A 7,648-nucleotide genomic window follows, 5' to 3' on the forward strand; every position below is an offset into this window, starting at 1 on the left:
CAAATATTTCATTAAATCTTGACACAAACTAGACCGACCCTAGGATTGGGAGATTTTTTTCCCAAAACAGGAAAATACTGACTTGTTATCCGGAAGAAATCAGTCAACTAACCATGTTTCTCTGGTCGCAAACACGACAACCGTCACAATCAAACTTGTTTCAATTGATGCCTTTGTGCTTTCCCAATTTCCAATCAATCAGTCAACGGAAAATGGCGATCGACCATCGTTGGCGCCTTGAGGACAACTTTTTTCCATTATGGCTCGAGCACTTTAAGCGTATAAATAGAAATTAAATCAAAGTCAATGATTAAAATCACAATTTGAAACGAGGTGGGCATTTGACGAAGCGACAAGGAGCACTCTGAGGGGACTTCGACCTTTTGATGCCCGGAAATCAGTGGTTGCGATTTTCCAAGTTGACAAGTGAGAATGTCAGTTGGCAGCCAGTGGTCGGTCCGACCTCACAAGGCGCTGTGTTGTCGTAGGGCTTTCATTTCGTGCCAAAGCTGCTTCAGCATTTCATCGCCTTACCGCGGCGGCCCCTTCATTGTACAGTGCATGGGGACGAATTGTAATTGAGTGCCGCGAACGAAAACAAGCCCATTCCCGACTTAATAGCGACAAAGGCCTTTTCCATCACGCCGCGTCAAGCGATTGTGACAAATAGAGCCGTGCGTTGAAAGGCCGTCACCTCGAATTGACCCGGGTCAACTCGTCCATAAACGACGTCTGTCAGTGTCGTTATTCAACCGTAACGCAATTGACGTCATGTTTTGACGAGGGCTTCCAGCTTGCCGTCGATTTACGACTTTGGAGAAATTGCAAACAATTGTTTATTGCCCGTGCGACCCCGAAGAGGCGACTTGGAGCCAAATTGGCGGGTGCTCAGAAATAAATCATGCATCCCTGATTGTTGACTTCCTCATAGCATTGTGAGCCAATAGCGGTTAAAAGTCAATCACCCTACAAGGTCACAGTTGGAGTATTATTTATTACTGAGTATGTCCATTTATTGTTGGCAAATCATTGCTGGAAATGTGCCATAAAACATAAGGTGGATGACAATTTAGGTTAGAAGCAATCTCAAGGTGCGTTCGATGAACTTCAGCGCTGGTCGCATGTTTTCTTGGTAACCAGCATTTTGTAAACATTTAACAAATCCGACTTACATTGAAGTACATTATCCAAGTATCAGGTTTTTGTACAAACAATCGATGCGCTAATTCAAGCTTTTTCTCCAGACTATAAACTACTTGAAGTTTCAAAATGCTGACTTGTGATGTCCCAGCAAACTTGCCGAAATGAAAGGCCGATTTACATCTTGAAACTCTCACTTCGATGCTTTGCCCAAACATAAGTGGCAATGAATGATATTTCCTTAAGTTGCGGAAAAGAGGCAACTGTGTTGATTACTCAAGTTTCCGAAGTATTTTTGAAACTCGCTAATTGGTGGTAAGGCATTGGATGTCAGAGGTTTGCTTACAACAACAAGACATGGGCTTGGCGGTGTCATTTGCTTGTCAACACTTAACGAGCTGGAAGGGAATGGGAGGAGGGATGCGTTTCGAACGTCTGTGAAAATATTGTGACATCGGAGTGAGATAAATTGTTCGCTGTTTCGGCGTTGGCACCCACAGGCCCCGAACGAAAACCGCTGCAAAAACAACTTGGTTTCGGCGTTCCACGGGACCCGACCAGGCCCAGGCATTGTGTATCCCGACAACAAAGTGGTTTGAAAACAGGAAGACCAATCTTCGTCGAAATTCCTTTAGGATCTGTGTGTTTGTGGCAACCCTGGAGCGGTCATTTACATTCCGACTTTACAAGATTACTGCCCACCCCACCAGAAAAGTTGACCCTTAATCAGCGCTTGGTCCTTTTGAAGGTCCGAACCCTGAGCTAATCTCATTCGTGCGCATTAAGTGCAAGCTTGTGAAACACTGCCGGGCATGTCCAGTTAAGTGAGCTCGCGTAACGGATCACTTCAATGGCTCGGATTTGTGTTGCCTGGTGATGAAAAATAATGAAGATTTAAGGACACAAGGCTGACACTAAGTCTCCGTACCTTTTGGGTGATGCATGCACTGCCTCGCAAGATCAAGAATAAGTGCTCGGATGAGGTTTGCTTGGCCGCACACCGATCCCTGACTGTGATGCGGCTTTGCGGTGTGTCTGTTTGACCAATTGGATTATTTCCAATGGGCCCCTGTTGCACAAGGTCGCTCAGTCTTGGTCAGCGGTGACATTATCTTTCGTCGGCCCGTGAGGAGCGGATTAAACCCATTCACCCATGAAGAGCTTTTAGTCATTGTTTAGGATTGTAAATATACTGCACTTTTTTGCGACTTCTTCAAAAACGGTTAAACAGTTTAAAGGGTGTATTTCCTATATATTTCCACCATTCTGCATAGGATCAACTAGCAGGTTTGATTGATTTCGCTCTTCTTTTTCCGGTATGGCTTTGTACCAAAAGTAGGTTGGAATTGGAAACATAAGCGCACACTTATCCAGGCAGAAATTAACATCATCAACAAATTACTCATCTGATATTATCAAATATATGCCAAAGTCAGGTACGAATTTAAACCATTTGCAACAATTAAAGAAACAGTAATTGTGAAAGATTGACACCTGAGGTGATCGGGTTTGATAAAGCGGGGCACTTAACACTTTGGAGCATGGGAAACTACTAAACCTGAGAGCCTGTCTCACGTTGCACGCGTCCAAAGTAATAAAAACAAATCCCCACCGGACGCGGGGTCACTTTCAAGGGTCACGTAAGGTCAAAAACAGTTGTGACCCGTATTTTGGTCGGTCGCTGACCTCGGGTGAGTCAGCGCCGGGGTGGCAGTTGGATTTTCTCGAAAGCGATGGACTCCTGTCAAACGGGCAACTATTTCATAGACATCCTGATCTCGGACAAATTTCATCGATACATCCGCTTGCAAGGCAGGCCTGGATAGAGACCGGAGTCTTTATCGACTTCGCAGCGTAAACGCAGATAACGAGCTGTCAACGACCTTCTGGGCGTCTCCATCATCGCTTCCACTGTCTATTTTTTCGACAGCGCGACCACCAAAGACGATCACTTGCACCCGCCCACCGTCACAAATCGCTCGGCAATTAAAGCAAAATCCGACTCCCGAGCGACAGCTTAAATATACAAGCCAGCACGAATCGGCACAGCCTGCTCCATCGGTTTTGCATTCGGCGTAAAATTCCGATTAAACCGTTTCAACGGCCAATCACCGTCTCGAGGTTGTTACTGGTTTCATTTCCATCTGTCGAGCAGCAAATTAGCTTGCAATGTGCAGCAACAACGTTGCATTTGGTTCTTTTTATATAACAACGGTAATTACTTCGAAACACGATAAAATAGGCCATCCGATCCATTGATTTTTTACTGTTTTCCAAAAGGCTAAGACTTGATTTTTTTGTGTTGTATTACATACGATCCTGGTTATAAAACAAAAGTAATGCCCTTGCTCACAAATTTCTTCCTTAATTATTGTTGAAAAATTGCATTTTCGCCCTGCGTTCCTCAAAGCAAACCAAGGAAGTTTTTGGACAATTTGCATGAAGCTTACAATTTAATGCTTGCATTTAAAGCCTGAACATTAAATATTGCGTTTAATATTAAGAACTCAAGTGTGTTTTTCTGCAGGTATTGTGTCAGATTAATTTCTAATAAATGTAAAGTTTTTTGTCTTGTGGTTTAATGCATTTTTTGTTAGCCGATCTGTACCAGACCTTCTGTATATGTAGTGAATTAATTTTATCAATTTATTTCTTCTGCGCTCCTGGAGGGACAACTTGATTAACTTAAACGTTATTTTAAATTCAGGATCCTGAAATATTGATTTGAAAGTGCGCATTACAATTTTCGCTTTTGCGTTGGGCGTTATAGGTGGGTGGCGAAGCAATCCTCTTTCAAATATGCGCAGTCGGCAATTGATCGGCTGCCTTGCTGCGAGTCATCCGTCATCACCACAACAGACGTTTACGTGGCGAAGGACAATCGCTTGCATTATTCAGCATAAGAGTCCTGACAGTATGTCGATAATGTGCGACGTCCAAAAAGAAAATAGGAAATGACTGTTGCGGTGCGCTGGGCAGCAGGTCAAGACTAGCACATGGAATTCCTGACTTACAACGCCACCTATGATATCCAAAGGCCAATAATTGTGATGGAAATTTGTGACTGCGTCTCGCCCCTATAAGTCATAAACCGTTGCATTGCAGTTTTTAACGTTTACATAAATTCAAATCAGCATGTATATTTAGTCCCCTCGGCCCAGATGGCGTTTCTGTTGAAAAGCAGAGACATACAATGTAAAAAACACGATTGCTCCCGGTTTGTATATACAGCAGAGGCAAACGGAGAGCGGCAGTGGTAAAAAAACAGGTGCTTTATATCAAGGAGTGTTGACGACCGAGCGCGCTGAAGGCCCCGCACGTCAAACTGCCACAATAATGAACGAGGGCGCTGACAGATGGTTCACATATGAACGCCTCGCGGAATCACTTTACACAAAACACGAGGCGCATTAGAATGATGAACGGTGCCGCTCAGCCTACTTCAAAGCGCCTGATTTGTTTTGAATGGCAACCGTAACCCCGTGTAGTTAATGGAGAGGCATTTATTATCCTGTGCGCTTAAACGACTCCGGTTTGTTCGAGTGCCCCTGGCTCACGGACTTGTTGGACCCTCCAGCGCCCCTGTGGGTCTGCTCCGGATTAAAACTCGCCCACAATGACGAATCACCGCGTGACACCTGACGTGTTTTCAGGTTGCGGTCGGACCGAGGTGCAAAAACTGTCGTCGGGGTCGCAGGAGTGGGTGCGTTGGTTCACGCCGCATCTGAGCTCACGCGGGGCTTCGGTGGGCAACCCGAAACCATTGACAGTTTGCGCCGCACACAAGCCAACTTTGATGTCGCGCCGAGAGTCGTTGAGCTTAATGAACCCTGTTTCCCCGCCGAGCGGGTGTCGGACGCTTCATTTTGCGCCCGCTCTTGTTTAGTAAATAACACATCGGCGCGTCCCGATCGCGGGGCCGTGTGTGGCACGTTATTGTTACCTGGTATCGACAACAGTCATCGGCTCAAACCCACCTTCAACAGTATCTGGTGCAGGGAGCCCGCCCTTCCATCGATGCGCGACTTCGGTTGAGATTCAAACCCGGCGTGAAATCGACCCTGTTTTAGGGATTTAAAGCTTTTTTGTCGTTTATAGTCGCGATCCGTCGATAAGGACGTCCTTCCTGAACGATCCCGGAGGTCGAAGTTTCGCGTTAAGGCAGCGTGAGAAGACGAAAGCACGCGGGAAAACCACATGGCGTAACATTCACAGCATTCAGTTATACCAACTGGTTTGATTCAGTATATCTAAAAGATGTCATGCAAATGTAATGCTAAATGCCATACGCGGCATCAAAACCACATGAATATGCGAAAATATTGGACAATAAAGCGAAAAATGCTAAAATATTGGATATTTAAGGATTTCCACATTAAACTGAGCACAAGCAACCATCACAACAAGAATTTGTTTTCTGCTATTATGACAATGGAATCCCACAGCCGATGAATCTGTCAATGTACATCATAATCCTAAACCAGCTTTCTTCTTTTGACGCATAAAATTGTTATCATAAATATAAAGTTTTGTTATGCCTTTACAACATTTCATTATTTTCTTTTTATGAATCAATTTGGTTGAAACGTTTTCTTTAACTCTGTAATCCACCTTTTTTCGTTTTGTGTGTATGGGTTATGGCAAAAAATGAATAGATACATCTGCTTGCAACAATTTTGGTAGCTACATATCAACACTTACCTAAAAATAGGATTTTGTCGTTCGACTATAAAAATAGATATTAGCTTCAAAATACAAAGAACTTCATTACAAGCGAAAAGGTCAGAAATGTCAAGCTATGTGTTTACAAACATGGCCCGATTGACAGCAAATTAAACCTGGTTTAAAGTGAGGAAATTATGGTACATTGTTGAAGTGCATCTTATTTTCGCCACACTTTTAAAGTATTACGCAATTTTTAGGTTTTCTCTCCTAATTCCACTGATTCACAACACTCAATCAACGCCAAGATTACAATGAAAATAATGAACACTGGTTCAAATAAAACTAAAAAACGGATTAAAATTTTGGTGCTTTACAACGCAGGCTAATTTCTGGTAATTTTGAAAATTTGCGCATTTTCCGCTCAGAAAAGTGACAAGCTGTCAATAACTTCGGTCTGTTAGTGCTTTCCGGGGCTAATTACTGCCCACCACTTGCTCGACTGTGCGTAAAGAGCTGACTAAAGGATTAACCCCTCTCTCAAACAAGTGGAAATTTTAAATCTGTTAATTCCCTGAGGTGTGCGGCTAAATTCCTTCGGCTTATTAACCGCAAATTGAGAGGTCAAAGTCGGTGTTTCGATGTAGGCAAGCCTTGTAAAAACTTTGCTGACAACGGCTATGTTGGAGAACTGCACGGTACAAATGACTGTTGAGCTCCAACGTACAGAAAAGCGATTGTTCGGTTTATGAAATATTAGGCCATCGCGTGCACTATTGGTTTTACATTTACAATACAACCATTGTTTATAGAAACTGAAACAACAATTATTTGGTTTGAATGAAGCAGCCGGTTTCATATATGACTATATGACTTAGGTTATTCTATTGCATTGTGCTTCCATTTAATTACTTTGCAATATGTTGTGTTTTACTGTATGGGGTTCGAGCAACAGCTTACCGTGTAGACTTTAGGATGTGCTTATTATACTCGGGAAAACAGGCGAAAAGTAAGGTAAATACCAGATCAATAGGAAAATACTTCAAAATGCCAAAACGTGACCGACAGAGGGAAACTTTTGAAGGTCCAGACTTCCCAGTTTGGATTGGTAAGTGCTACTGGGGCTCTCGACCCGGGAACGTGCGAGGTGGCAATAACAATACGCGCTCAGGCGTCTCCTGTTCTGCCGCATCCAGCAGTGGAGTCTGATCCTTCTCACACAACGACAAATAAATGCCGAGCTCTCACTCAGCGTTTGCGCGGAAAGTCGCCTTAGTATATACAAGGTGAAGGAGAAGTGGTGAAGCGGCGTCAATCACACAGGGCAGATTTCGACGCCCGGCCGAGGTGAGATTAATGCGCGCGGTCGACACATAAAGGCGTACGCAGCGCGCGACGTCGAAATATCATGAATTGTGTTTGTAAAACATGTCATAAACCATTCGGCTGTTGGCCAAGCTGTCAGCGCGTTGACAAGCTTAGTGCGCCACTGTTTGTTTAGCCCTCCCGCCGGTTGCTTTCTCCCAACACCACTGATTCCGCGTCGGAATTTTGCGAAGGCCGGCTACAAGGCAAGGGCGCGCGGCTTTAAGCTATTTTCGAGAGGTAATTGCTCCAAGAAATTGCAACCGCACCACATAGCCACTGATATTTTGTTATTTACGGCAGCAAAAGCTCGAGCTCCGCGGCCCGTGCCTGTGCTTAAATTGTTTACGCGCGCATAAATCACGGCCTTGTTCAACCTTGCCGGGCCCGAAAAAGAACAGCGAATAAAACCTCTTGGCTCGCTTGGATAATCGGCCGGATTGGTGCCGACAGCCAAACATAGGCCTTACCGGGCTTCACA

This window comes from Phallusia mammillata, chromosome 8, assembly GCF_965637545.1.
Source record: "Phallusia mammillata chromosome 8, kaPhaMamm4.hap1.1, whole genome shotgun sequence".
Taxonomy (NCBI): domain Eukaryota; kingdom Metazoa; phylum Chordata; class Ascidiacea; order Phlebobranchia; family Ascidiidae; genus Phallusia; species Phallusia mammillata.